Consider the following 27827-nt stretch of genomic DNA (forward strand, 5'->3'; position numbering starts at 1 on the left):
GCCACCACGCCTGGCTTGTCTGTCCTTTTCTGTTTTTCATGAAAGAAAGATTTAAGTTCCTACCAGAGACAGATTGAAAGCCCATTGACTAGAGTGGTGACCTCACTTGATACCACTGGACAGCTGATACCCAGCTCAGGCCAGCCTGGCCTGGTTCGAATGACAGACCCTGGCCATGGTTCACAAGAGAGATCAGCAATGGCACTCTGTTAACTCTGATGGCCTCTCCCAGGGGTCCCAATCTATACTGTGATCATGATCTGTCAAAATACAGGGTATGAGGCCAGAGAAGGGGCTTAGTGATTACGAGGACTTTGTGCTATTGCAGAGCGTCATGGTTTGATTTCCAGCCCACATATAGCAAGTCATAATCATCTGTAACTCTAGTTCCAGTGGACCAGATGCCCTCTTCAGGTCTCTGAGGTGACCAGGCAAACATTCATAAATATAAAATATTAAAAATAAATAAATAAAAGCAGTGTGCATATAAGCAGCTGGCTCCAGGTCCTCAGCCACCAGGATTCTGATACTGTTTTATGTAAAAACAACTATGGGCTCTAATGTGATCTTTTTTTACAGATATTTACAAAACTGCTTATTTTCCAAACCCCAAGAGTATATCTTATGAGCATCTATTAAAATAGACCAAGTGTCCCTCTGAGGAACTGCTCTCCAGCCAAGGAGCGACCTGGCCCAGGTAAGGGTGAGTGTCCATTTGTGGTAGGTTCCTGGAAGGAACTTGAACACCACAGTCCACTGTAACAAGAAATCATGGCAGGAACCCGGAGGCAGCAACTGAATCAGAGGCCATGGAGCAGTGCTGCTTACTGGCTTGCTCACCATGGTTTGGTCAGCCTGCTTTCTTATTATGTCCAACACAGAAGTGCTACCTTCCATAATGAGCTAAGCCCTCCCTCACCAACCACTAATTTAATAAAATGTCCCTCAGGATTGCCCTTTCCAAACAAGTCTAGCTTGTATAAGCAGGCATAACAGTAGCCAGAGGGCTTTCCTTGTAGGTTCCCCAAAGAAGGTTCATAGATACTCTTAAGTCCATTATCCTCCCTGCTGCTAAGACTGGTAATTGTCCGAAGACCACCGAGCACTGCTGGGTTAACCAATGTGAGTGCCTGCTCACTTACTTTATCAAAGACTGTCTGGGAAAGGCAGATAAAGGAGGGCATGCAGGGCAGCCAACCTACCCTCCTCCTTCCTCCATGCACGCCAAAGGGATGTTATTTGCTGACAGGCACGAAGCTGGAGCGACATCTGCGAGCCTAGGACTGGGCTAGCTGCGCTGATCTTGCCCCTCAAAGAAAGGGATGGGCCCAAACAACCCTCTTATCTGTAACACTGTAACCTCCCTCTACATTTTGTTCACACTTGAGACTCATCTTGGACCCCTGTGGGTCACCAGTTGCTGCTCCAGGAAGATGAGAGAAAGCTGGGTTAGAGGCCACAATGCTTGACCACAGCTTGAACCTCTAAACTACTGAGCTACGCTCCAGATTGGTGCCCTGTTTTTTGAATGACACTGTTAGTTCCAGGGGAAATAACTTTTTATTTTTAAAGCAAGGGTTGGAGGGGGGAGGGGTGTCAATCCTATCAATGACGTTGACTTTTGAGTAAGACCCATTTTTTGTGCACGACGGCTAAAAGCACATTGAGAGGAAACTAAAAACCAAGTCTCACTGCTGGTGCAGGACTGCGCTATGCCCGATCAATATTCTCTCTGCCACATCCCTCTTCCACTACACCCCCAGTCCCCATCAACTCTCAGGGGGGAAAAAAAAAGTCATTAGATGCACAAGACATCCCCAAGGCTAGAACGTCAAAAGCATCAGCCATGCTGGCCGCCATTGCCAGCCGGCCACTACCTTTTAACGACGTCCATCTCCTGTCTTACAAAGTAACTGGATGGCAAGAAACCATCTCCCTAATTCATTTTTATTCTTTTTAATTAATACGTCCAGAAGTCCTACCATCCTGGAGTTTCCTTGTAGGATAATTTCCGCTGACTTATCTCCAGAGCAGCAGCAGCAGGGATCTCTCACCACTGGACTGTATTGCTTCAGAGTTAATTACATGTATTTTGCTTTTGATAAATGAAAATACCAGATGCAATTAATTGAAAGACAATCAATATGCTCCTGCCATGAGACATTCGGGGGAAGCATCCAGAGGCTGCCAGCGATCCATAGTCATCTGCTAATTGAAAACACCTTCCAAAGGGGATTTTAGAAAACAACTTTTACCTGGAGATATTTTACAGTAACTCACCGATAGAAATGCGTCCACCAACTCTACAGCTCTCGAGATGGGCTGTCCGTCTTCTTCAGGAGGCGCAGCTTCCTTGGCTTGTAACCATTTACAGTGATGAAGCCCTGCAAACACAAGGATGGAGTCAGCGAGGATATAGCCCTGATCTGTTTACATCCAGCCATTCTTTAATTGCATTTTCCCAATGCCTTCAACTCAAAGCTACCAGGGTTATTAAATGGTTTCATTAAAAATACTATTTGTCTTGCTGTAGCCGCAGAGCTGATCAAATTAAACAGTAGAGCACCAGAACAAATGGACCCTTTCCATCCACTCTGACACAAAGCCAAGAGTGCAGAACCAGAAAGGTGATAGTGTCATCGGCATGAAAATGTCACTTGGCTTCCTTTACAGGGCCACATAGCACGCCAAGGGACCAAACAATCAATACCTCCAAGGAAAACGTGTTAGCAAGTGTTCTAAGAAATACAGAATTATAAAGTGCATTTCATAACCTCCTGGTTTATAAGTGCTATTAGCATAAATGCTGACAACTGCTAATCTACTGGAACTCTGATGAACGGCTGCTGCTGTCCATTAATAGAAGGCATTTTAACTCACTACTGAAATTGATTACCCAGTTAAGAATTCAATCCTAACGTTCAATAAAAATCGCACTTTCTTGGCAAATGCAATATGAAGCTAGGTATTGCATTAAACAGCACTCACATTCATTTTACCCAGGTAGAGCAGGGGGAAATATATGATAGCATCCCAGTCACCTGGCCTCCTGCTCAAGCAGGCAGAGCAGCAGCAGCAGGGGTAGGTACTGAAGCCAGTCCTGTGGATGAGAGAAAAAGCCAACATCTGGCCTGAAAGCGTGGCCAGGTGTCTTTTCTCTGTGGCTTTTCCATGAAGATGGAATTCCACCAGTGGGGGTTGCTATGCAACTACAGTGCTCACAGGCGGAACGCATCGTGCCAGAAAGGGGAAAGTCACACTTCACAGACATGAACCCTTCCCACAGTCTTAACCTGTCTGCCCTCTCCCCCAAACTCACCAGTTCATCTGGTCAATATATTCTCACCATCACCACAAACAAACAAAAAAACCATCACACACTAACAAAAGCCATCAAATCACTAAGGAGCTTCTCGGCCAGCCATGATGTTTCCCACCACAAAAATGTGGGGGTCAGGAAGGGACTGTCTACCTCAGGAGTGCTAGGGTAAAGGCATGCACCAAGATGCCCAGTCCTGTCCGCTCGGATCTGAAGATGCTGGGTTGCTAACAAAGCATTCCTCATTTAAAACTAAGAGGCGGGGCTATCAGGCAAAGAAGCAGTTCATTGCCCGCTGTATCTTACAAGCCAAGTACCCAGTATCCCAAGTATGGTAGGATAATGTAGACATTCTAGTCTCGAGTGTCAGGAACAGAAGGACATGCACAGCTTTGAGAGGTCTAGAGCCTCCATCCAAAGAACCAAAGAACTCCTTCTGTCTGTGGTGGCAGCACTAGTTACCTACAGACCTCTACTTCTATACATCCTTTAAAGCCTAACTCATGGGTATCTCCTCTAACACCTTCCCTTCTCTTTAATTATCAAAACAGTTACTCTCTGTGTAGTATGACTTGTCCTGGTATGCCAGAGAATTCTTCTTCCCATTTTCAATTATTCGCTTGGTAGAATACAAAATGTTTATGTCTCTGTCTCTCTCATACATACACACTATATATGTAAGTGTGTGTGTGTGTGTGTATGTATGTATGTATGTGAAGAATTTCAAGGTGTAATGGTAAACAAACACTTTTAATCCCAGCCAGCATTTAGGATACTGAGGCAGGATACTTGATACAGAGTGAGACTGTCTCAAAAAGAAAAAAAAAAAGAAAGAAAGAAAGAAAAAAACTCCCAAAGCATAAAGAAATAACATACCCACTTGGCAAAGCTGGCCCTTTTAGAAGTAGATGAAGTGTGGTCAGTCTAGTGTTTCTCAATCAAGAACCAGATCTGAGGAAAACAGAAACACTCTACCCCTGCCTGATCTTAGTCTGTAGTGGCACAGGCTGTACAGTTGACAGCCCATACATAGTGAGGAGGGAACACAATTGTGCCTCCAAGAGGGCTTCACGGAGGAGGCCATACCTGGTGGAATTTCAAGCTGGAGATTCAGCAGAGCCTTCAGCCTGAGCACAGAATGCCAGCTTATTTAGTGAAGAAAAAACATTAAACGACTTGGAAGACTGTCAGAACCCTTCAGGTGAGTACCACTGTTACTTGAGGGTTGGAAGAAGCATTTACAAAGAGTGGAGCTACAGAGCACCTATGAATTCACACACTTGTTTCAGCAGATACTTGCTGACAGTGCAGCCTTGAGTAGTGCCCTGAGGACGCACCAGGGGAAATTGTCTTGGCAGGTTTCTCTAAGAACTTCCAGGAGTATATAGCCAGACACAGAAAAGACTTAGCTGATTAAGATCACAGCCGTTCCTAAAGCAGAGACCACAGGATCCCAAGCAGCCTCAGTACAGGCTTGCATGGCAACCTTTCTTGCCTCAGCAAGGCCCCTGCACACCTGGGAGGGGCAGCCCAACTAACCCTCACCTTTTCCTTCTTCCACTTGGGGTCAGAGATAGCACACTGAACTGCAGCCATGAACGGAACAGTAGGCGCCATGGGGATTCGCGCCAGCCCAGTAAGCAGAGAGCAGGGACGGATGTGCAGACACTTGGGACTGAGGATCAGACAGGACATCCAGAAATAAATGGGGTTCGAGGGCCAGCAGCTGAAGGGGTGCAATCTCTTCCACTGAGCTCAACTTTCTGGGTCCTGTGGTGACCCAGGTCCTGGGGCATCATAGCTCCCGAATCACCACTTTGAGTATCATGTGCCTGGTCTAAATACAAGCCTACTCCAGGAAGGCCTGACCTATTAGGCATGAAGCAATGTGTTTTGGTTGTTCCATGGGGAAAAGCAATTTATACAACAGTCCACTGCAGGGCAGAATTAAGCAGCCCATATCAGACATACAAAACATGCACCAGCATGGTGCCATCTGGGCAGGTCTGGGTTGCTGTCACTTTTGAGCAGGCGAGTTCTCAATTCCATCAACCACTGCCTTCGTGATAAATAAGCCACATTAATTAACTTGGAAACAATTTCCTTCATGCAGGATGAAAAAAACCCTGTGAACTAATTCTTCTGGTGTCCTTCATAGCCAGGTGGGTATCAGCACACTTGAGGTCAACCTACCCTTACCTGGGAGATTCAAGAGTGCCACTGGCAAGGAAGAAGACATCCTTTGGGCAGTACTTTACATATCCAGGCTTTGTGGGATACAGCAAACTGAGGAACAGAAAACATGTTCAGCTGGCTTTAGGTTGCACGAATGTGAAAAGCCTCAACATCTGTATCTTGGGAAACTCGTGTCTTCAAATAGGATAACCAGTGACAACCGTAGGCATGCCTTGGAAGTCCCTACGTAAGGACAGTAAAATAGACAGGGTCCCAGCGCTGAAATAGACATAGCCATTCAAGTGCCCAAGCCTTGGCTGTATCTCCACAGACTACTAGGTGACAGGAAGCACAGCCCTGGGAGGCTCGAGGGGCATTGGGTGACAAGAGCATCCCTACCCCACTGGCTCCTAGAAGGAGGGGGACGGCATAGCAGGTGGGGAGTCTTGGCAGTCACTGGAAACAAGGAATGTCCCTTGATTATTGGGAATCTGCTAAGCAAGGCTGCTTGAGGCCAAGTTTTAAATGAAAAGTTGGACCCATGAACATCAACAACCCACACACCGATGTCATTTTGTGACCTCAACATGAGTCACCACACCCAAACCTGCCCAGCTAGCCAGGAAAGAGAAGGCAGCTGCTGTGATCAGCCTGACCACAGGCTCCCCAGGATGGGATGAGGCAGTGTCTATAGGAACTTGAAGGACTACAGACTGTACAATCATCTTCTCTTAGAACGGGGACATGAGGAATGCAGATCAGGAGTCCCTGAAATCCAACCTAGCTCAAAGAAGTCTGACCCCAAAATCTTCAGCCAAAACTCACTAGGGCACCTTTCAACCTCTGCCCAAACATCACCTAAAGGAGTCTCACCTCCGGCCCATCATTCCAAACAGTACCCAGGTCAAAATGACCATTGAGGACCAAGCTACTGTTTGAGAGATTCAGGAACAGGCAAGGAAGAAGTAGATACAAGAGTAAGCCCAGGTTGAACTAGTGACTGAGCCAGCTAGGCATCCTCTCCCCATGGCAGTGAGATGTGACCCGAGTGCCTAAGCACGAGGCAGCTACCACTCAGCAGAACAAGGGACAAGGGGCATGCATAGAGTTGTCCAGAGAGGTGTCGCCAGATGTTTGGGACACAGACTGTCACTATAACAAGATGGACACCATCATTAGCTTCAGTGTAAGGCTGAAGGCCAGTGGGAGGCATGATGGGAACATGAAGAATGTGCAGGGCAGAATTCTCACACAGCCACTGGAGGAAGCATTGATCATCTAGCTCTAGGAACCTTCTTTGAAACTTTGGTGGGCTGGCAAGATGGCTCAGTGGGTAACTCCGAAGGTCCTGAGTTGAAATCCCAGCAACCACATGGTGGCTGACAACCACCCGTAATGAGATCTGACGCCCTCTTCTGGTGTGTCAGAAGACAGCTACAGTGTACTTATGTATAATAATAAATCTTTGGGACAGAGTGAGGTACAAGCAGGGACTGATTGAACAGGGTTGACTGGAGCAAGCAGAGGTCCTAAAATTCAATCCCCAACAACCACATGAACGCTCACAACCATCTGTACAGCTAGTACTCACATACATCAAATAAATAAATAAATCTTTAAAAAAAAAAAAAAGAGGCCAGGCGTGGTGGCACATGCCTTTAATCCCAGCACTCGGGAGGCAGAGGCAGGCAGATTTCTGAGTTCGAGGCTAGCCTGGTCTACAAAGTGAGTTCCAGGACAGCCAGGGCTATACGGAGAAACCTTGTCTCAAAAAAACGAAAGAAAGAAAGAAAGAAAGAAAGAAAGAAAGAAAGAAAGAAAGAAAGAAAGAAAGAGAGAAACTTTGGCATATTTCCCCTAGTCTGAGACAGGTGGTCAATATTTACAGAAAAGTAAAAAGTCACTACATGAGAGGTTTGGTAACATAAGGGATATTGTGTTACCTATACCATATATTACATGAGATGCCATACATGTGAGATGCCATACATAGTTTGATATGATGAGAGATATAGATTTCAAGCATTCCAAAATATGTAAAAATATAATATCTATAGGTCAAATGGGAAATGAAATACAAAACACATGCAGATTTTTAACTTAAAAATATTCTCTAGTGAATGAATTTAATCTTAATATATACATATATGCATGAGACAAAAAAAGTGTTATTTCTTCATGCTACAGTTGAAAGTGATCCCCTAAAATATATAATGGAACAGTTATTTGTTCACTTTCTTCCCACTGCCCTATATGTGGCCATATTCTGCTTGGAACATGTGTTTCCTGACATCAAGAAAACACTGCAAGTTCCCAGGACAACAGGGACAGAGCTGAAGCTGGGAACAGAGGCGGAATGCTCCCCAGGCTGCTTCTGTCTGGTTTTCCAGCCACCTGGACCCTGACTTGGGGCATGAGTCCTTAAAATAGCTATAGTACAAGTAGGTATATGAAAGTGGAGTGTCCTTCAGAGTTCAAGCTACTACAAAATGATACCTGTCCCCTCCTGGGAATCTCAATTCAGAAGTCAGAATTGAAGTGGCCAATTATCTCAGAGACGGGGAGACAGCCTTGCAACATTGCATTCATGAGGACAGTAATTTGTAAATGCTAAATGGTATCCCCCTTCATAAATGTGCCAAGGCATACAGGTCTTAAAATCAGCTTGAGCCAGGTACGGCTTGAGCCAGATACACTCCTGTAATCCAAACACTTGGGAGGGTTAGACAGAGGGCTACAGAGATCAAAAGAGACCAACCTGAGCTGAACAAACAGCAAGTTCAGAGGCAGCCTTAACTATCCATATATAGGGTCTCAAAAAACAAACAAATAGCACTCAAATATTTTATGTGGAATTAAGGTTCCCAGAACTTGCGGTTTTTACAGTTCTCACTGAAACATGTCACAGCCAGAGGGCTGTGGGGCTTCTACTTGAAAAAGCAGGCCCACGCAGCCCCTGCTGAACTTGTGCATCAAGTCAACACCCCTTGCTATTCTCAGCACTTAACTGCTGCTAACAATGTCGACATCTATTAGTCCTTTCTTTGGACAGGATCTGTTTCTTACTAGTTACTATGCTCTACACAACACAAGGAAGAAAACTGACAAGGCTATAGGCTTTTCTTAACCAAATCATGGTGACACAAGCCCCACTGGGCATCTGAGAAATGGGACATGGTATGCAGGGGCTATGAAGATGTCCAGGTTTCCTTAGACATCATGCAAGCAAGGCTGCATTAATGTCCCACTGAGGAACTCTCGATGACTATATCCAGCCAGTGTTACTGTTACTGATGAGGAGGGAGAAGAGGAAGTAATTTGACATCTCACTGCATCCATTACTTCTGCTACACCTCTATGTGCATCTAGCAAGATAAGAGGTTGGAGAGGTGGTTCAGTGGGTAAAAAACTGCCTCGCATATGTAAGGATCTGAGTTTCCATTCCCAGAAGCCAAGTAAAGTCAGAGAGGTAACATGAAGTGTAATCTCACTACTCTGATGGTTCAAATGAGAGGCAGGCACAGGAGAAAAGCCGAGTCCTGCTGACAAGAACAGGCACTGGTCTGGGGTCCCCGCCTCCTGGTACCTAGCCCGTAAGAACGCACCACTCCCTTCCACTGGAGCTGGTAGTTCTCAGAAAGTCTGCCTGGCTTGTTTTCTTCCATATGCTACATCCCAGTGACCCCCCCCCCCCAGCCACACCTGACAGAAGGCTTCTGATCTGGGGCCTATGGTGAGGGGGAAAAAAAACCCAAAATGATCCCTGGGGTGGCTGGGAAAGTGGGCAGCTTGGGATCAGAACTCCCTGATCCAGCCTGGGTGAATGGAAACTACAGGCAGCAGGCTGGAAACAGGCTACAATGGTCCCAGCCACCATGTGTATATGCACTGGGCTGGCTGGCTTCCAATGCCCAGCTCACTCAAAAACTGGAGTGTTCCAACAGATCGCCAGGGTCGGCAGAGCTGCCTGGCCCAGAGCAGACCCACGGTTATGCCCCTGTTCCTCAAGAAGCTCCGGGACCCAGTCGGTGGGCTGCCTCAGCCTCTGTGCCAGCCTTTTACAACAGGCAAAAGGTCTTTTCCTAGCACCGGGTCTGTCCTCCCACACCCTCCCTTTTAAGGAGCTGGAGTGCTGGCTCTGCAGCTAGCACTCACAGTAACTCCCTGCTGATTCAAAGACTCCAAAAGAAGAAAATTACAGGAGCGTCCTTGCTATTTCCGCCTTCATTGTCTCCGGGCTTGCACTTTTCTCAATTCACCCCAGAGTTTATCCTTACTATCACCAGGCAACAATCATGAAAAAAATACCACTCTCCCCAAAATGCTCCGTGACATACAGTGTGCAGGTGAAAAAAAGATTTCAATACTAATAATGTTGGTCGTCCCCCCCCCCAGATTTTTATGAAACCTTAAATGGCCGTTTTCTTGAAGAAGTGAACCATTTTCAAACACCAGCATCACTTGGCTCCAAAGCTGATGCTACTGGGGGGGGGGGGGAGGAAAAACTACCCATGAATCTTCCACATGAATAAAAATTACATTCTACATAAATTAAATATATAATTTGATTAAACATGTTTATGTCTTTGTGATGACATTTAAAATAGAAGTAATCATTTTCTTTTTTTTTAAACAAGAAAAACTCTTTCAAATATAATTCGAAGCTGTCAAACCAATCTTCTGCTACAGATCTTTTAAATGTCACATACCTTCAAAGGGAGATGGCAGTTTCCTTTTAAATATGCAATTCCAAACAGTGCGCTCTGAATCAATCTGAATCAAGACTGTATTAAAATACACCGCTGGCATTTATCCCGACTTAAGTAGCGCCCCTTCCTCCTCTCTCTGGGCGGATGGGCTTCTATGGTGGATGTGCTTGGAAGCCCTGCGGAAGTGTCCCTCCCTAGGACAGCTCTCTCAGTTCAGGGAAGAGCCAGTAAGTGTGACAGCAGTGGACTGCAAACCACAGGGCTTGACACCAGACCCACTCTTCATACCTTAAGAGGGCAAAGGTGTCCTCTGCTGAATCTGGGTCTTCCCCAACCCAGATGCCTCACTGAACTCTGCGCAACCCAATTTTGGCATAGCGTTGATGGCCCATTGTAAGACAGTGTTAATCAAATGCAAGAAAAACTCCCAGCTCATTCTCATAAGTCAATGACCTACATATTCAATTGCTTATTCACCATCCCGGTAGCAAACACTGCTATATTTAAACACAGCACAGCTATATCTTTTTTCTCTAAAATGCTTAGAGACAAATAATCCTTATGCCCCAGCCTTCTTCCTCTTGTCGGCATCAAGCGTTTGGGGAACTCAAAAGAGCCCTCTGTTCCATCTCTCTAGCCGGGGATAGGAAGAGACATTTCCATAAACAGCAACAGTCCCACTGCAACTCTAGCACCTGGCTCACAGTAAGTGCTCAGGGGATAAAAACAGAGCAGATGACTTCAAGTTAGTTAAACACAGGTGACAAGCATGTCACATACAAAGCGTGCAGCATAGATCACAGCAAGGACCAATATCTGAATTAGCTTGGGCCACAAGAGAGGAAAGGAAAAGATAGAGCTTGATGATAAAATGAAAGACTGGTGGGAACCACGGCTCAGCCACTCCCATCCCTTAGTGTTTCACCCAAGCTTTAAGGAAGAGCGTGAGTTAAGTCATCCAGCAACAAAATGCCCAAGGGTGATGTGAACTATAGGGGGCAGAGTATCTGAAATAACACACGGTATCCACCCATTCTCCCAACCAAGAGGCAGATAGCTGAAGCACTAAGGTGGTGGAGCCAATAGGATTGGGCAACTTCAAGAAAGCCAATCATGGGGGGGGGGGGGGAATCGAACTTTCCTATGGCGCTCAGGTATAGCCAAGGGAGAATGTATGTCACTTATCAGTCCTGAATGGGAACTAACCACTTACAAGCTCCAAGCCATAGCCTTGAAGATAACAGGATCTGGCTGGTAGTAGTGGCTCAGATTTATAATCCTAGCACTCAGGAGAGAGGCTGAGGCAAGACAAGAGGATCTGTATGGACTATATAATAAGACCCATCTAAAACTACAAAAGGTTGCGAATGGGGGTGAAAGGAGGAGGGAGGGCAAGGAGGCAGGAAAGAGCAGGAGCAACTACCACCAAAATTCTTACTACAGCAAAAGCCGATTCCAGTCACTGAGGCAAGCCAGAAGAAATCCAGCAAGAGAGTCCAGGGACACTGGCAGATTTCCTTTCCAGGGTGGCAAGGCCCTCCAAGTGCAGAGGACTAGAACTTGGTAACACCATTCTGAAACCTGGCATTTGATGCATCCACAACTGCACAGAGAGCTAAGGATGAGCAGGAATGCAGCGCAGGGTCAGGCCCATTCTCCCCATCCTCCAGCCCCACCCTTCATACTTCCCTAGAAAGGTGGCAGCGCTTGCCTCCTCCTGCATTCAGTTACTACCTCCTCTCCCAGGTACCAGCATTCCAATACTGGGCCTTGCTCTCAGCCCCTGGGTCAGATGGTATCTAATACTCACACATAGCAAATAAGCATATGCTCTTATGGTGGTTTGACCTTACCATGGCGTGCGTAGCGCAGCTTCAATGGAAGCTGCATTTGGAATGCAGAAATCTGACCTTTTCTCAAGCCAGCAATGCATGCTATAGCCTGCTGCTATGTCGCACCAGGCCTCAGTTCCCTCCCAGTAGCAACAGCTTGGACACCTAGCTTTTTGGAACAAAATGGAACCATCAACTGAACTAGTTCTCAAATCCTACTTGGAATCAAATGACCCTAGACACGGCTCCTCACCACACCCCTTCCCTCAATACTGTGCTTCTTTTTTTAAGAGGTCTCAGAGACAAGCCAAAAATTGCAAAAATCTAGCTAAGTTCCTGGTGGCAAAGGACCTCACTGGACATAAGCCCCCTGGCGTGACAGGGGGAGTGGCATAGGGAACAAGCCACTTTCACATCAGAATGTGTCACAGAATATACACATCAGAACACCTCCTAGTATGGAGACCACAGGCCTGAGCACACCCACCTAGCATTCTGTGGTAAGTCCTCAAGGTGGTTGTGGGAAGAGGTCATAAATCAGTAAAATGGAATTCATTCAAGGACATTCTGCAACTCTACAAAAACATCCCTCAGAAACTAACAGCCCCATACAGACCTTCATGCTGACGCAGGTTGCACTTTTGGGGAGCCTGGCATTTTGATGGGAAGAGGCAGCAGGAAAAAAGAGAACAGAAGAACCAATCATGTTGAATAAGTAGAAAGGTGAGTGCCCCCACCCAGGGACTCCACACCCCACTTCCTACAGAAAGAGTGCCAACCACCTTGATAAGGGCAGAGTCCTGGACCTGATCCCCAGACCCAGCCAAGCAGAAAGCCAGAGTTCATTAAGTGGCTTACAAAACACCTGATTTTTCATTTGTTTTTTGAGACAGGGTTCTGGTATCATAGCTTAGCCTGTGACTACACAGTGATCCCACCTACCTCAGCATCCAAGCTACTATAATTACAGACATGTGTCACCACATGTTTTACAACTTGAAAAGGTATATTGATTAAAGGGAAAAGAGCTTCAGGCCAAATGAGTATACACAGTACCAACATACATCATACTATGTGGTATGTGTGTTACATATAACATACAGATGAAGTATCATATGGAAAATTCTAGAATAAGACTTATCTTGTTTGGGGGTGGGGAAACAAACTAAACCTACCAACCAGCCAACCAAACAAATAAATAAAATACCTATTGGCTGCCTGTGGTAAACATGGAGGTGGTAAAGGACACTGGCCACACCACACAAGGCCATCAAGAAACTTTCCAGATGGACCAGTTAAGTTCTATTATCTCGATAGGGTGTACATGTGCATTCATCGATGGCACAGTGATGGCAACCAATTCCCATTGCAGCCTACCAATACATCCTCTACATGACATGATGCTGAAATATTCTAGGTGAAGTTGAGATCTGAAGGGCAGCCTGGTGATGTGGCCAAGACCAAGGAAGAGCAGAGAGCAGAAAGAGAGTGTGCAGTGCTGGCTGGAGAGGCTCAGGTGGCTGATCTGTGTTCGTTGTTGATTGGCACTCATAGCCAAAGGTCAAACCAGAATCAAGCTCATCTTCTAAGGAAATCACAGTAGCTCATTAGGGAAACCTTCCACTCCATCAGTTCAGGGTTTGTCTTGGAAATGAACAACCAAGGACCAAAGCCTTAGGACCAGCAGCACTCTACGATGAACAGACCCTTGACTGGAGAGATGGGAGGCAGAGATGAGATTCCCCAAGACAACTGGCTATCCAGCTCAATTGGCAAGCTCTTGTAGAAAGCAGCGGTGGAAGACACACACTCTGCTTCAGCCATATGTACACACATACACACACTTCACCCATGTGTCTTTCTCTGTACATACACACACACACCATATATACATAATACATTAAAACAAACAAACAACTTGTGATTTTATCCCAGAAAAAGGACCAGAATACAAGGGTAACAAGTCACAGGTTTCCACATGGCTTTGAGACTCATTAAGGCCAGGCCACGGGGCATTTGACTCTCTCATGCCAAGCCTTGACAGGGTAGTACAGCCTTTTTTTGGCTCAACAGCTTGTCAGGTCCCTTTGGAAGGACGCTGCTAAACAACACGTGATTCTAACAAGGCTGCCATTAAATAAAGTGGGATTTCTCAATCTAAAGTTCCCATTCCAGAGTAGGTCACAGGCAGCTGTACTTACAAGCCTCTCTTAGTACCCAAGAGGCTTTTTAAAGTATTAAGTAGAGAAAATGCATGTAACTTCCCAGTTAAAATACTGTGCAGACACTCTAAAAGGTTGAGGCAGCATCCGCTCCATTTTCATTGCCAGATGGCAGGACACTGCGATAAAAGCACATACTTCGATAAAAGACTCAACTGCTGTGACCCTTGATGCAATACTAGCCATCTCTCTCGAATCGAGGAAGATCCTGAAATCACCTGGTAGAGGATCCTCAGTTTTGGAGGGAGGCATCCTGAAATCCCAGGGAAGAAATTAGCCTCCTGTCCAGAAAGGCGGATTCTCTAACTCGCTTGATTATACACAGATGTGTGTTGGAATCAGGCTCTTCCACAGGCAAAAGCCAAGCCAACAGACTCTTGGGGGAAACTAGAGGACCTGGGAGGCAGAGAGAAATGACCATCCATGCAGTGAAGTCCAGAGATGGCAGGAAGCTGGGTAGGAGACTGAGACAGGGGGATTACAAACTTAGTTGTTATGGACCTGTCTTAAAATAGAAGAGCAAACTGTGTAGTACATGAGAAGCCCCGGGTTCAGTCTCTGGCACCATAAAGTAAAACTTAGACCAGAATGACTTTATAAACCACAAGCGAGGAAAACAAGCTGTCAAGATATGGCATGGATAGATTTAATCACCATGATTACCAATGAAATAAGAGTACGCATTGAAGTACCTTACTCTCTAACCAGTAAGGTTAGAAACACAGGAATCTCCACTCAGATTTTTTAAAAAAAAACCCTGAAGCTCCCCAGGATTAGACTTGTCTATCACTCCACTGGCAGAATGGGGAAGGAGTTTCCGGCCAGTCTCTGAACCAGTGCCTGGAGCAGGTTAAGTTCTCCACAATTGCCTTCTGCCACACAAACTCCAAGCAACTGTGCCAAGCTCCAAGACGTCACATCCAGACTCACCAAGCACTTCTATATAGAAGAATATTCCTATCAACTCTTGAAAAAAAAAAAGCCACTAAAACATGGCATTCAAGTGAGAATGGATGTACAAAAATATCAAAAATAAGCATCCAAGTTAGAAAACTGCTGAGGGTTATTTTCACATCCTAATGAATTTAGTTTCATAAACACAAATCAAGCAGATACTCTCAAAATTCTAATGGTATGGTACAAAACAAACAAACAAACAAGAAACAAAATACTTTTTTCAGAGTACAGATGCCATTGAGAAAAATATGTAAGGAGCGACTCACTGCAAAGGGTCTCCCTCGTGGTCTGTGTCCATGAACTTGGCTCTGAGCTGGTTTGCCAGGACAGTAGCTGAAGCAGCAAGGAGTCTGAGATACAGGACTAAGGGTCATGCTCTCAGTCACTAGAGCATGGGGATCTGAGTTCAAACCCTGGCACAGACTTAAAAACAGGTATCTATCCATGATCTTGATGCTGGGGGAAGGGGCACACAAGGGAGAGAGATAGGCTGAATCCCAGGGTTGTATTTCAGTTGGTGCGCTCTGAGTTCAATAAAGGACTCTCTCTCTCTCAGAGAGTAGATCTCTGATGTGTGTTTGTACAAACACTGTAACTGAGGCCCTCTATCCCCGCTCAGGCATTTCAGTCAGGTGTCTGGTAAGCATGCAGCAGGTTGGGGAGGTACCCAAAAAACACACAGAGGGCATCCACCTCATGGGGACTATCAGCATCAAGTGTAGATTAGTGGGCAGAATGAAAGTGTTTGGAAAGAACATGGAGATGTTAAGGCAAAAATATACCCAGACTGCTCACCGTGCTGTGTGGGCTTCAATCTGTGTCAAGCCCATCCATCACACAGAAAGCACCCAAGTTCAAATCCCAGAGTTGAACAAACTAATCACAAGTATGCAAAATTAGCAGGCTGGAAACACAAAACCAGGAGCTAGGGAAACACATTGTAGTCCTGCTCCACACGCTCTGCAGCCTGGTGGGATGCAGAACGGGTGGTTACCTTAAGCTAAATCCCTCCATCTGAGAACAAAGGCTTTTTTGGTTTGGAAACTGTAATTAGAAACGCATCCGAACATGACTGTACAATTGTCTATCGCTACATGAGCACAGACTGATCTATTTAGCCTTTTAAAGAATAAGGCACCAAGAAGAACCTCTCCTCTAAGAAGAATCCTAAAGCCTAACCACTTCCCTAAAATACAAGTATAGCATCCCTTGTCCAACCAGGGAACCTTGGGGACAAGGATGTCTCATTCCCGCAGAGTTTACTGTGCGGCAATCAATACCCAAGCAACTGTCCTGGATGGCAGATACCACGTTCAAGACTAGAATTTATTTGGCACGAGTAAAAGTCTGGTTCCTAAAAGAACATAACTACATTTCTAGACTGGAGAGATGGCTCAACAGTTAAGAGTACCGACTGCTTTCCCAGAGGTCCACAGTTCAATTCCCAGTAACCACGTGGTAGCTCATAACCATCTGTAATGGGGTTTGATGCCCTCTTTGTCTGAAGGCAGCTATAGTGTACTCATAGAAATAAAATAAATAAATCTTTAAATTAAAAAAAAAAAGATTTCTAGGCAAGACCAGAAAGCCACATCAAAGCTGTTCCCTAGGTTACAGAACGTTCTCCACATGCTGTGAAAAAAAGTAAAAAATAAAGAATCAAGAATGTCCCAAGGAGGGGGCTGGAGAGACGGTTCAGTGGTTAAGAGCACTAACTGCTCTTCCAGAGATCCTAAGTTCAATTCCCAGCAACCACTTGGTGGCTCACAACCATCTGTAATGAGATCTGATGCCCTCTTCTGGTGTGTGTGAAGAAAGCAATGGTGTACTCATATATATAAACTAAATAAATAAATCTTTTAAAAAATTATAGTGCCCCAAGGACTAGATAAGACGCTGTTCTGAAGGAGCATCAATAACCATGATAATCCCGAACCCTTCCAGCTCTTAGGCAGGATGGGGATCTAAATGCCTGTGCAAAGAGGTTGCAGTAGATTCAGATTGAAACTTGGGCTAGCTTAAGCCCACCTTGACCCTTGACATACTCAGAGGCGACCCAACCCAACTGGAGGACCATCCAGCAGGGGATGCAGGACCCTCTACTTCCTGCCCTTCCCTGCCTCCGCTCCCACCCCACCCCGCCCCACCCGCTAGGAAGACTGGCAGTCAAGGTTGTTCTTCCACCTGCAGGACATCCCGAGGAACAGCTTTCTGACACTCTAGTAAGCACAACGTTCCCAGCATGGGAGTCTGCAGGTTGTTGGTGTCAGGAACCAACCAATTCACCCTCCAGGCTTCCAAACCCCAGAGAACAACACATCGTGGGCCTCCAGCCTTTGCAGGCCAAGGGTGAGTTACTGGGAAAAATTGTCCCTTCTCTACGAAAATACACATGACCTTTCCCACCCTTATCCCTTTTGGCTTGTACCTCTACGGGGTTCACACCCCTCCACACAGGTTGGAACACTGGAGGTCCCCAAGGTGCCCAGCCTGGGTCCCAACTAAACTAGCAGTTGTTTCCTAGGCAACAGCTGCTTTCTCTTTCCAGATACCCAAGGATCAGCAGGAGGATCATCCCTGCTCCTACATCTGCCGCTTCACAATGGCAATAGAGAGGCTGGTTCACTTTAAGATTCATGGGTGCTGGCTGGACCAACAACCATCTCACAGCAACCTCATCCTATAAGGTATCTCCCTGTTTGAAAGGTACACGTTAACACAGCTACAGAAGATGATCTTCACCCTGTTGATAGGAAGCCGGGTGCCCCTTTTCAGAGGAAAGTGGAGGAAATTTCATGGTACTGCTCAACTGTATATAGCCCCAAGGGAGATGGATACATACTGTCATTCAGGTATGTGAAGGGCTGAGGCTCTCAGAGCAGCCCTTAGTCCCTGCACTGACTCTGCCAAGCCTGGGAGGCAGGAAAAGCTGGGGCTTCCGGGTTTGTCTAGGTGTTCTTTCCAGCTCTCAGTGGAACCGAGAGACGGTGTTAAAGGAGTGCTGGTGGCCCACTAGAATCACCAGAAACTTTAACCAAAACAGGTCTCTCCCTAGGCCACCGATAGTTTGAGAGAGCGAGCTACTACGCAGTTTTGAAGTTTCCCAGATGATTCTCAGGTCCACACAGGGATGAGGGTGCAGAGTACAGAGCTCAGGGCAGTTTGGGCAGGAGACCCAGAGGGCCCGTGGCCTAGCCCCTACCCTTCCAGCCCACGACCTTCAGGCATATATGTGTGAGACACTTCCCCCCCCAGGACTCTCAAGTTCCTACTGCTCACGATTTGGTTGCCCACTGCCCTCTGGGAGGGTGATGGGACCCTTTTCAGCAGCATTCCAAGCAGGCTTGTTCAGGCCACCAACCCAGAGCCCTGCCTGGGAAGGGCCACACGGTGCCACCCCTAACCCCAAGACTCGACAAGGGAGTGAGTAAAGCTCCACCTCTCTGCTATGTGAGAAAGACAAGGAAGGAAGGCCACAATCCTGTTCTTGTGGGCACTCTGCCCTTAACACCTCCCAAGCGTCCCACTTAGGTCTGATCTGCTCCAAAGCAAACTCCCGCAGGGAATTCCTTCACTTGGCCTTGCTGCAGCTCCTACATGCCAGGGCCTGAGGAACTTGAACCCAGAGGTCTGTTCCAAGATGTCATCCAGAACACTATTAAACCCCTGCCCCACTCCTCAAATAGTTGAGCCTCCAGGGACATGCAGGAGCCAAGACTGAACATGTCTCTCCAGAATGGTAACCAGAAGCTAGCCTACCAGTGTAGCCCACAGCCTGGGAAGAGCCAGGTGACTTCAAATGGACTCTGGGAAGGCAGAAGGGGAAGCCATGACGTTAACTAACCATCGTCACCAGAAGAGAACTGTTTATTTATTATAGTCTCATGTTCCTGGGTATTCTTATTACTTTAAAATCTAAGTTTTCACTGGGTAGTTAGTGGTGGCGCGTGCCTTTAACCCAAGCACTCAGGAGGCAGAAGCAGGCGGATCTATAAGCCAGCCTGGTCTACAGAGCAAGTTTCAGGACAGTCGAGACTACACAAAGAACCCTGTCTCACCAATGAACAGATCTGTTTCCCAGCTGAAGCTTTACACACATCAGAACCACCCACAGATTCATAGAGATACACGGGAAACACTAGCAATTCTGAAAGCAGTTTACACACACAGAAAGCTAAAAGTAATTTATTCAGAAAAAAGACACACACACACACACACACACACACACACACACACACTATCAGGGTCACAGTCAGAAACCTATAAAAGGTGAGTTTTACAGTGTATGTTCTAGACCAACCAGAGTTGAGTCTCTTAGCCTGGCGTGGTCCCAGTGACTATAGTAGGCTGCTGTTCTAAGGACCAACACCCCATCCCCGCCTTGCCATCATGCCTTGCCCCAGTTAGCTCCAGCCGGTTCTCTTCATGGATGGGGAGCTGTGCATTCTAGGGTCAGACTTTATCTTCTCAATGCACAATGTGCTCAGGCCAAAAGCAAAACAAAAGGCCTTTCCAGGATGCTTTCCAAATTCCTGAAACACACTGGGTGGAAAAAAAAAAAAAAAAGAAGGAGCCCCATTTCCTCTTATTTTTTAATTTTACACTGGCTATGTTTATAATAAAATAGAATAACTTATTTATTTGCTTACCTTACTTGGAAAGACAATAAATTGGAAAGGCTTCATAAATCTCACAGGGAATTCCTTTAAACAAGGATCGTCAGCAAAAATCCGTAAATAACCCCCTGGCAGCCTTGAGCAATCACCTCCAGCACGCATTCTGGTTCCTCCGGCCTTTGTGCAGAACCACTTGCAAACAAATCAAACTAAGAACTACTCTTGCTTTTTCTGATACAGTAAGGTTCTGAAGACATCCAGAGTACAGGGGAGGAGGTCTTGAAGTCAGGCTGTGATGGGTCTGAGGAGAATGACCTTCAAAGTTCGGAACCCATGAAGATGGGCAGTCTCACACAGAGGCTTCAAGGACTGTGCTAAAAATAAGTTTAAATAAGAGGGAGAAAGAAGCTTGGTGGGTAATCAAACTGAGCCCTCGAAAGAACTGCAGTAATCAATTTACATATCACTCAAAAGGAAAATTACCATAGCTAAAAGGGACAGTTTTCCAAGCCAAAGGTTATAAAGAATTTCAGCCCAACTCATTACTATCCAAAAGTGATTAAATATGTATTTTCAGCTAGGCGCAAACTCAAAACCGCTACACACCTTTCCCCAGAGACCTTGACTTGGGTGTGAGATGCACACAGCTTCAGAAAGCAAAATATACTTCTCCCTGCACATCCCTCAGTTGCTTAGCTGGATAAAGTAACTGGATTAAGTTCCACTGAGGCTCCCATATAGCAGCAAAGAGCCACCACGATGTCTACACACTGGCTATGCTTCACACTAGTGCCTGCTGGGTAATTAGTCCAGCCGGTGGGGTATGGCATTTATATACTGAGCATCACCAGTCTGAAAATACTTCAAAATCCACAGCCTTTTGAGTGCTGGCATAGCACAGGTTAAACTTTCTACACCGTACAAAAGTCCGTGTGCCAAGCTGCTATCGTTACAGAAGGTTAACCACTTACACCTGGGTCTCTGGCAAAAGAAAAACATTAATCAGGCTCAAGATCTCATCATGCATATGCAAATGAGTCCACTGGGGGGGAGTGGCTGAAGAGATGGCTCAGAGATGCTTTTACAGCATGGTTCCTAAGACCATGCTGGCTCATAATATGTCACTTCCAGGCAATCTGACATCCACGGGCAATGCATGCATGTGATGCACATACATACAGGCAGGCAAAATATCTGTTTTACATGCACAAAGTAAATCCTTCTTTCCTTTTTTTGAGACAGAGGACTGGACTGGCCTCAAGCTCAGAAATCTGCCTGCCTCTGCTTCCCACGTGGAACTAAAGGCCACCTGGCCCGGAAGAAGCAAATCTTAAAAAAAAAAAAAAAAAAGCCGGGCGTGGTGGCACACACCTTTAATCCCAGCACTTACTTGGGAGGCAGAGGCAGGTAGATTTCTGAGTTCGAGGCAGCCTGGTCTACAGAGTGAGTTCCAGGACAGCCAAGGCTATACAGAGAAACCCTGTCTCAGAAGAAGAAGAAAAAAAAAAATTCTCACTATGTATAGGCAAATACTCCCCAAATTAGAAAACTCCAAAATCTGAAACACTCCTAGTCCCAAGCATTTTGGATAAAGGGTACTCAACCGTGACTACGAGGGACCTGCCAAACACATTTCCACCTCATTTATAAAAAGCTCATTTATAACTGGTGTTATTTCCTAATGTGCACCCAACAAAAGGCCTTTCTAAAGAAGTGCCTTTCGGTTGACTCTGAAGACACGCTGGGAGCTTGGGTCCAGACCAGGCACCAGGCGTCCCTGATCGGCACAGCTGGCCAGCTGTCTCCCCTTAAGAAGCCAGCTGGGGTTTTCCAATCCACGAGGAACACTGCTACCCAAAGGTGGAGACAGGAGTAGAGGCCCTAGAGAGAACTGGGAACATCCTGTGCCCAACACACCACCAGGCTCTGTAGCTGCTGAGTGCTGAGCTTAGCTGGGCTCCAGCTCCATCCTCTAGAGTGCAGCTCTGGCTGATGAGGTCTGTGGGTTACTTCCTGTTGGGGATGACAGCACCTTAAGAAGTTTGCCAATGTTCCTCATGCCAGCCAACCACTTCCCTCCTTATGCTTATTTTTTAAAGAGCTTATTTGAGGTATAATTGAAAAAAAAAAAGCAAGGATGAATGTACCTGTGACCCCATCGCCACAACTGTGGTGATAAACATAGCCCTCTCCAAAAGCTACTAAGTGCTGCCTCATGTGTTCTATTTGCCCTATAAGAAATCCCACTGGTCAGGCTGTCCAGGGATGGAAGAGAGCACTGCCATGGGGAGCACCACGGAGTGGGAGGTCCCTCCTTTTCACAGCCCCCTCTCATGTAAGACATGAGGAAGCAGACTTCTCAGAGTATAAGCAGGTGCCTGGGTCCCCATTACCTTCCCGGTAGCACCTCAGGTGACTACGCCCAAGAAGCTAAGGTTATACACGTCTCGGCTCCCATACATCTAAGGGATTTGCCAGGTAACAGTGCAATCCCACTGAAGGCTGGCAGAGGTGGCCAACCAGCGCTGGGCTGCTCTGATTAATGTACCAAGGGGAAGTCATCGCAAGCCCCGAAAAGGCAGTTCCAGCAATAATCAGTAATTTAACGAATGCAGTGATTACCCAACTTAAATCATCTTAAGAATTCATAGCCAAGCCGTGGTGACACATGACTTTAATCCCAGCACTCAGGAGTCAGAAGCAGGCTGATCTCTGAGTTTGAGGCCAACCTGGTCTACATGAGGTCCAGGACAGCCAGAGCTACACTATGTTGGCTTCCTCCAGCACCTGGGTCATGAGTAGACACTTCCTCTTCCTCCTCTTCCTCCTTATAAATGGCACAGCATGTTCACAGGAACCACTGAAGAAGGCATGGGAGGGCTTAGGGCTGCACACCAGGGGGCTCCCTCAGGTATTCAGTTCTCCACTCTCTGCAAAGGATCAATGTGGCTGTCCTTCCCCACCTAGAAAGTTCTCCAGTTCCCAGGCTTTTCACAAACCACACTCTCCGACCCACAGGAAGGCAGCTGGCCCAGCTGGCCTCTACCTTCAATAAACAAATCAGGACCCAAGAGCCACCCAGGATTCCTGGGAAGAGAAGCCGGCCCAGCACTGTGAACAGCACACTTCCCAGCTCTCTCCAAAACCACTTCCCTTAAGGAGAAAGGATGAAGCAGTCAGTGTCCTGTTGATCACTCTGGATCTGGAGCTATGGCAGACAGAACAGACACCTGTTCCTGGCCCTTCCAAGAGAGGCTGGAGGGGACCCTGTGGAGAACAGCTGTTGTGTGTCCCTAGGGAGCCCAAGGGCCATGGCATGGCCTTAGATGCACCAGGCTCTCAAGTGTGAGCCCAGAACTGCCCACTTGAGATGGGAGGGTACTTTGAGGTGACAGGTGGCTTAAAGAGGCACAGAAGACTTGGGTTTCAGTAACTAGCTTGATGCTATCTATCTAGTATGAGCCAAAGTCTGTCTTGGGCATGCCTGGCATGGCACCAGTGGGAGGTCACCCAGGCATGCCCCTCTGCTCTGCCTGCATAAATGTGAGCATGCATAAATTCTTAGTTATTACAACGGACTCAGAACTCCCAGCCTCTTACAAGAAGATCTAACAACTTATACTAACCTCCTAAGCCTTCCTACTAACCAAGAAAAGGGGGGGGGGGAGGACAACTTGGATCAGCAAGATGTCTCAATGGATAAGGGTGCTTGTTCGCTGTAAAGCCTGACTATCTTAATCTTAGTTCAATACCTAAAACCCAGATAGTGGAAAGCAAGAACTGACCCCTGAATTGTCTTCTGACCTCCACATGTGTGTACACATGGAACAAAATATATTTCTTCAGCACAGAACTGGTTTGCAACCAAGTGATATATCTCATTTTGCAAAATCTGCAGAACTGCCCACTACAAGGGACTTCTACTGTCCATAAGTGTATCTACATGGCATTGTAGGGAGCCGGCACCCTTAGAACATGAGTATTAGCAATGACAATGGGGTGAACTGCACAGCAGGGGCCTTGCAGTCTGGCCCTGAAGCAGGGGTTTGGAAAACACACTTGCAGATTCTTCTCACTACAAACAACATACATAGCTGGGGAAAATCTTTCGGCTACCTCTTGTAATTTCATGGCCAGGGAAACGAGAAAGGAAGTCACTTCAAGTCCCTCTCCTTACCAGTTCTAACCTCATCACAGCTCTTACCTGTCACAGCTAGGGCCATCTCACACACACACACACACACACACACACACACACACACACACACACACCTTAACAACCTCAGTTCAAACCCAGTGGTGTCTACTCAAGCAGGGAGACACAACCCCACTGGCTTGGCTAGGCCAAGTTGCTTGAGAAACTGCCTACCACCCAAAACAGAGCCTGTACTTGTGTGTACATCAGGACCCTCCCTAAACTTCTACTCCAGAACCCAACTCTGCCCCTTCCATGGACATCTAGAAAAAAAAAAAAAAGCACACATGAGGCAGACCACCAACCCTTCTCAGATGTCATCCATCTCTTGGCAGGAAACAATGGGACCCTGAGATGAATCATGGGCCTCTAACATATGCTTCTGCCACGACTTAGGCATGCTCTTTAGCAGACCACACACACACACACACACACACACACACACACACACACACACATACCCCTCTGCTCTTGAGGTCTTCATCTATAATACAGGACATGGCTCAAAAAGTCCAGAAAAACTCCTGGCACACAGCAGTCCACATTACAGTCTCTACCCAACAACCAAGGCCTTGGCCAATGTACACAAGTCAGCTGCCACCTGCCAACTGTAAAACCCTAGAGACCTTTGTCACATAATCCAACCACTGTTCCAGAAGCAAAATGGCCAATGTGAGAGTTCCACAACCTTCCATGGATGCTGCACCTGAGGGCAGTGCCAATCACCCCTAAGATTCCAAATGCTTCACACGACTGATTCCATTTGTATGCAGAAGACCTCAAACACATGTGTCAAAAACCTAGTTCACCAAACTCCACAGGAAGACCAATAGAGTCAACTAACCTGGACCCTTGGGGGCTCTCAGAGACTGAACCACCAACCACAGAGACTGGCACATGTGTAGCAGATGTACAGCTGTCCCCATGTGGGTCCCCCAACAACTGGAGTAGGGGCTGTCCCTAAAGCTGTTGACTGTCTGTGGACCTCATTTCCCTAACTTGCCTGTCTTGTCTGGCCTTGTGGGAAAGATATGCCTAGGCCTGCAGAGACTTGATGTGCCAGGTGGGGGTATACATACCCAAGAGGGCCTCCACTCTCTCAGAGGAGAAGGGTAAGGAGAGAACTATGTGACGGAGAAACCTGGAGGAGGCAAGGGCGGCAATCGGGATGTAAAGTGAATACATTAATGAAGAAAAAAATGCATAAAAAGTAAAAATAAATAAAAGCAAAGTTCACCTTCTCTGCCCACTACGCAACGGCCGCCTGTGAATCCCAGGGTTCCCTCCAGTCTGCCCTACAGCCAAGCTGCGTACGCATCCGCTCTACCACGTTAGATCTACGCTCAGTGAGCGCACCGGTTCATTTTCCCAGGCACAGCAATGGCTTTTATAGGAAATAACTTCAGCTGGGAGGGTGTGGTATCCTTTAATCCCAACACAGGAGGCGGAGGCAGAGGCAAAGAGAATTGTTCTGTGAGACCCGCCACTGGAGCTATTCACAGCAAGTTCCAGGCCAGCCGGAGCTATAGAGTAAAACCCAGGCTATCTATCCGTCTCACTCGCTATATAGCTGAAGATGGATCCTTCTGACTCTACCCTTCCCGGTGCTTGTGTGGAGCTGCTGATGGAAGCAAGCACTCTATCAATTGAGATACCTCAGCAGCCCACCATCATCTTCAAATGAAGCCAAAACTCACAGCCAAAAACTCCCAAATGCTGCTTCTCTCCAGGCTCATCCTACCTAACGCTCCTTACACCAGAGATAGACAACGAGGGCCACCCAAGAACTTTAACAAACCTCAACACTCACCCACACCCTGCATGAAACCATAACGCCAGGGAAGTGGTGTCTTGGCCCAGCTTCCCCAGCACGTACCTGGAGCACATCTGGAGATGATGCACCTATCCACGTACAGCAGAAATCAATCACATGGCCCAACCCACTAGGAGAAAGGGACTCTTGTTCCAGCTGCCCCTGAAGCTCCAGGCCCTCCTAGAACTATAGCACACAGTAGATCTACCTGATTTTTGTTTGTTTGTTTGTTTGTTTTTGTTTTTCGAGACAGGGTTTCTCTGTGTAGCCTTGGCTGTCCTGGAACTCACTCTGTAGACCAGGCTGCCTCTGCCTCCTGAGTGCTGGGATCAAAGGTGTGCGCCACCACGCCCGGCAATCTGCCTGATTTTAATCAGGTCAGAAAAGCATTTTCTAAAGAAGTAACTGTATGTGACACCCCACACTGGACATCTCTTTTCACTTGAGTTACTAAATTATAAAGCTTTTCTAAAAGGCTTAGAGATAGTTCCTCCAGTGACGTCTGTTTAATTGGGATGTGTACAAAACATAATTAGACTGTCTAACACTACAATATTGCTTATGGGAGCATCTCTGCCCATGCATCGGCTTCACTCTGTACTTAATCTCTATTAAGATGTCTGTGTGGAAGCCGATAGGTGTGTGTGCTTCACTTCATAAACACAGTAAATCACAAAGTCATTGCTTTGGTAGACCAAAAGCGGCCCCGCAGGAAGTCGTTGGGTCCCAAAGACTCCACTTTGCACTTATTCCAGCAGGCCAGCCCCTTCCCTTTTCCTCAGGTGTCTCTCCAGTGTACCCAGGCTTCATCAGTAAGCAGGGGCAACAAGAGTTTTAAGTCATGGCCACAATGGCTCTCACAGTCACAGCCTGCATAACACCCCAAAACCACCCTGGAAAGCAGCTACTCTCACCAAGAGTGAAGTTTTTCTGTCCAAGGTCCCAGTTCCCAAACTTGGACTCCAGCAAACTGAGGTCTCTTGTATTGACCCTCAGCTCAGACACCTATGGACATCCTTTTAAATTAAGTTCATTTCCCCCGGTGGATTCAGGAGACTACCACCTGAGGCTCCAAACTCTACGGGATAAACTCACACACGCACACACACACACACACACACACACACACACACACCTCACATGCACACACGGAGGCATGGATATAGACACAGTCTTCAAATTTGTGCACTTCTACCCACCCGTAAGCTCATATTATCTGAGAACACAGCCATTCTTTATACAGCTTGGCACCAGTGGAGAACCCACAAAATGGTCTCTTTCCAGAACTGTGAGGCGATCCACGCAGCTTTGACTGGGTGGAAAGTCCCTTTCTGCATTATATAGGGTTACTAGTAAACTAAAATTATAGTAATAAAGCATTTATACAAACAGAAAACAAGGGAAGGGCTGGGGAGATGGCTCAATGGTTAAGGTCACTTGTTGCTCTTACAGAGGGCTCATGTCCAGTGCCAGCACTCATACAGTGGCTCAGTGACATTTATTCACATAAATTAGGATAAATAAATCCTTTTTAAAAAGGGCTGGCAAGATGGCCCAGTGGGTAAGAGCACTGACTGCTCTCTTCCAAAGGTCCTGAGTTCAAATCCATAAAACCACTTAGTGGCAAACAACCACCCATAATGAGATCTGACACCCTCCTCTGGTGCGTCAGAAGACAGCTACAGTGTACTTATGTATAATAATAAATAAATCTTTGGGTTGGAGCAAGCATGGCTGACCAGAGCGAGCAGAGGTCCTAAAAATTCAATTCCCATCAGTCTGGTGGTTCCTCAGAAAATTGGACATAGTACTACCGGAGGACCCAACAATAACTCTTCTGGGCACATACCCAGAAGACCTTCCAACTGGTAATAAGGACACATGCTCCACTATGTTCATCGCAGCCTTATTTATAATAGCCAGAAGCTGGAAAGAACCCAGATGTCCCTCAATAGAGGAATGGATACAGAAACTGTGGTACATTTACAC

General features: G+C 46.6%; 1 protein-coding gene across 5 annotated transcripts in view; it reads right to left on the bottom strand.

Annotated features, from left to right (window-relative positions):
• The window catches only part of Ctbp2 (C-terminal binding protein 2), a 142035-nt gene that overhangs the window by 97247 nt on the left and 16961 nt on the right, over positions 1–27827 (bottom strand). For all 5 annotated transcript variants that reach the window (XM_021207963.1, XM_029535243.1, XM_029535222.1 and 2 more), the window contains exon 2: positions 2281–2384. The gene's annotated coding sequence lies outside the window, so the exon portion shown is untranslated. The remainder of the gene's footprint in view (positions 1–2280; positions 2385–27827) is intronic.

Source organism: Mus pahari, chromosome 1, assembly GCF_900095145.1.
Source record: "Mus pahari chromosome 1, PAHARI_EIJ_v1.1, whole genome shotgun sequence".
In the NCBI taxonomy this organism is placed as follows: Eukaryota; Metazoa; Chordata; class Mammalia; order Rodentia; family Muridae; genus Mus; species Mus pahari.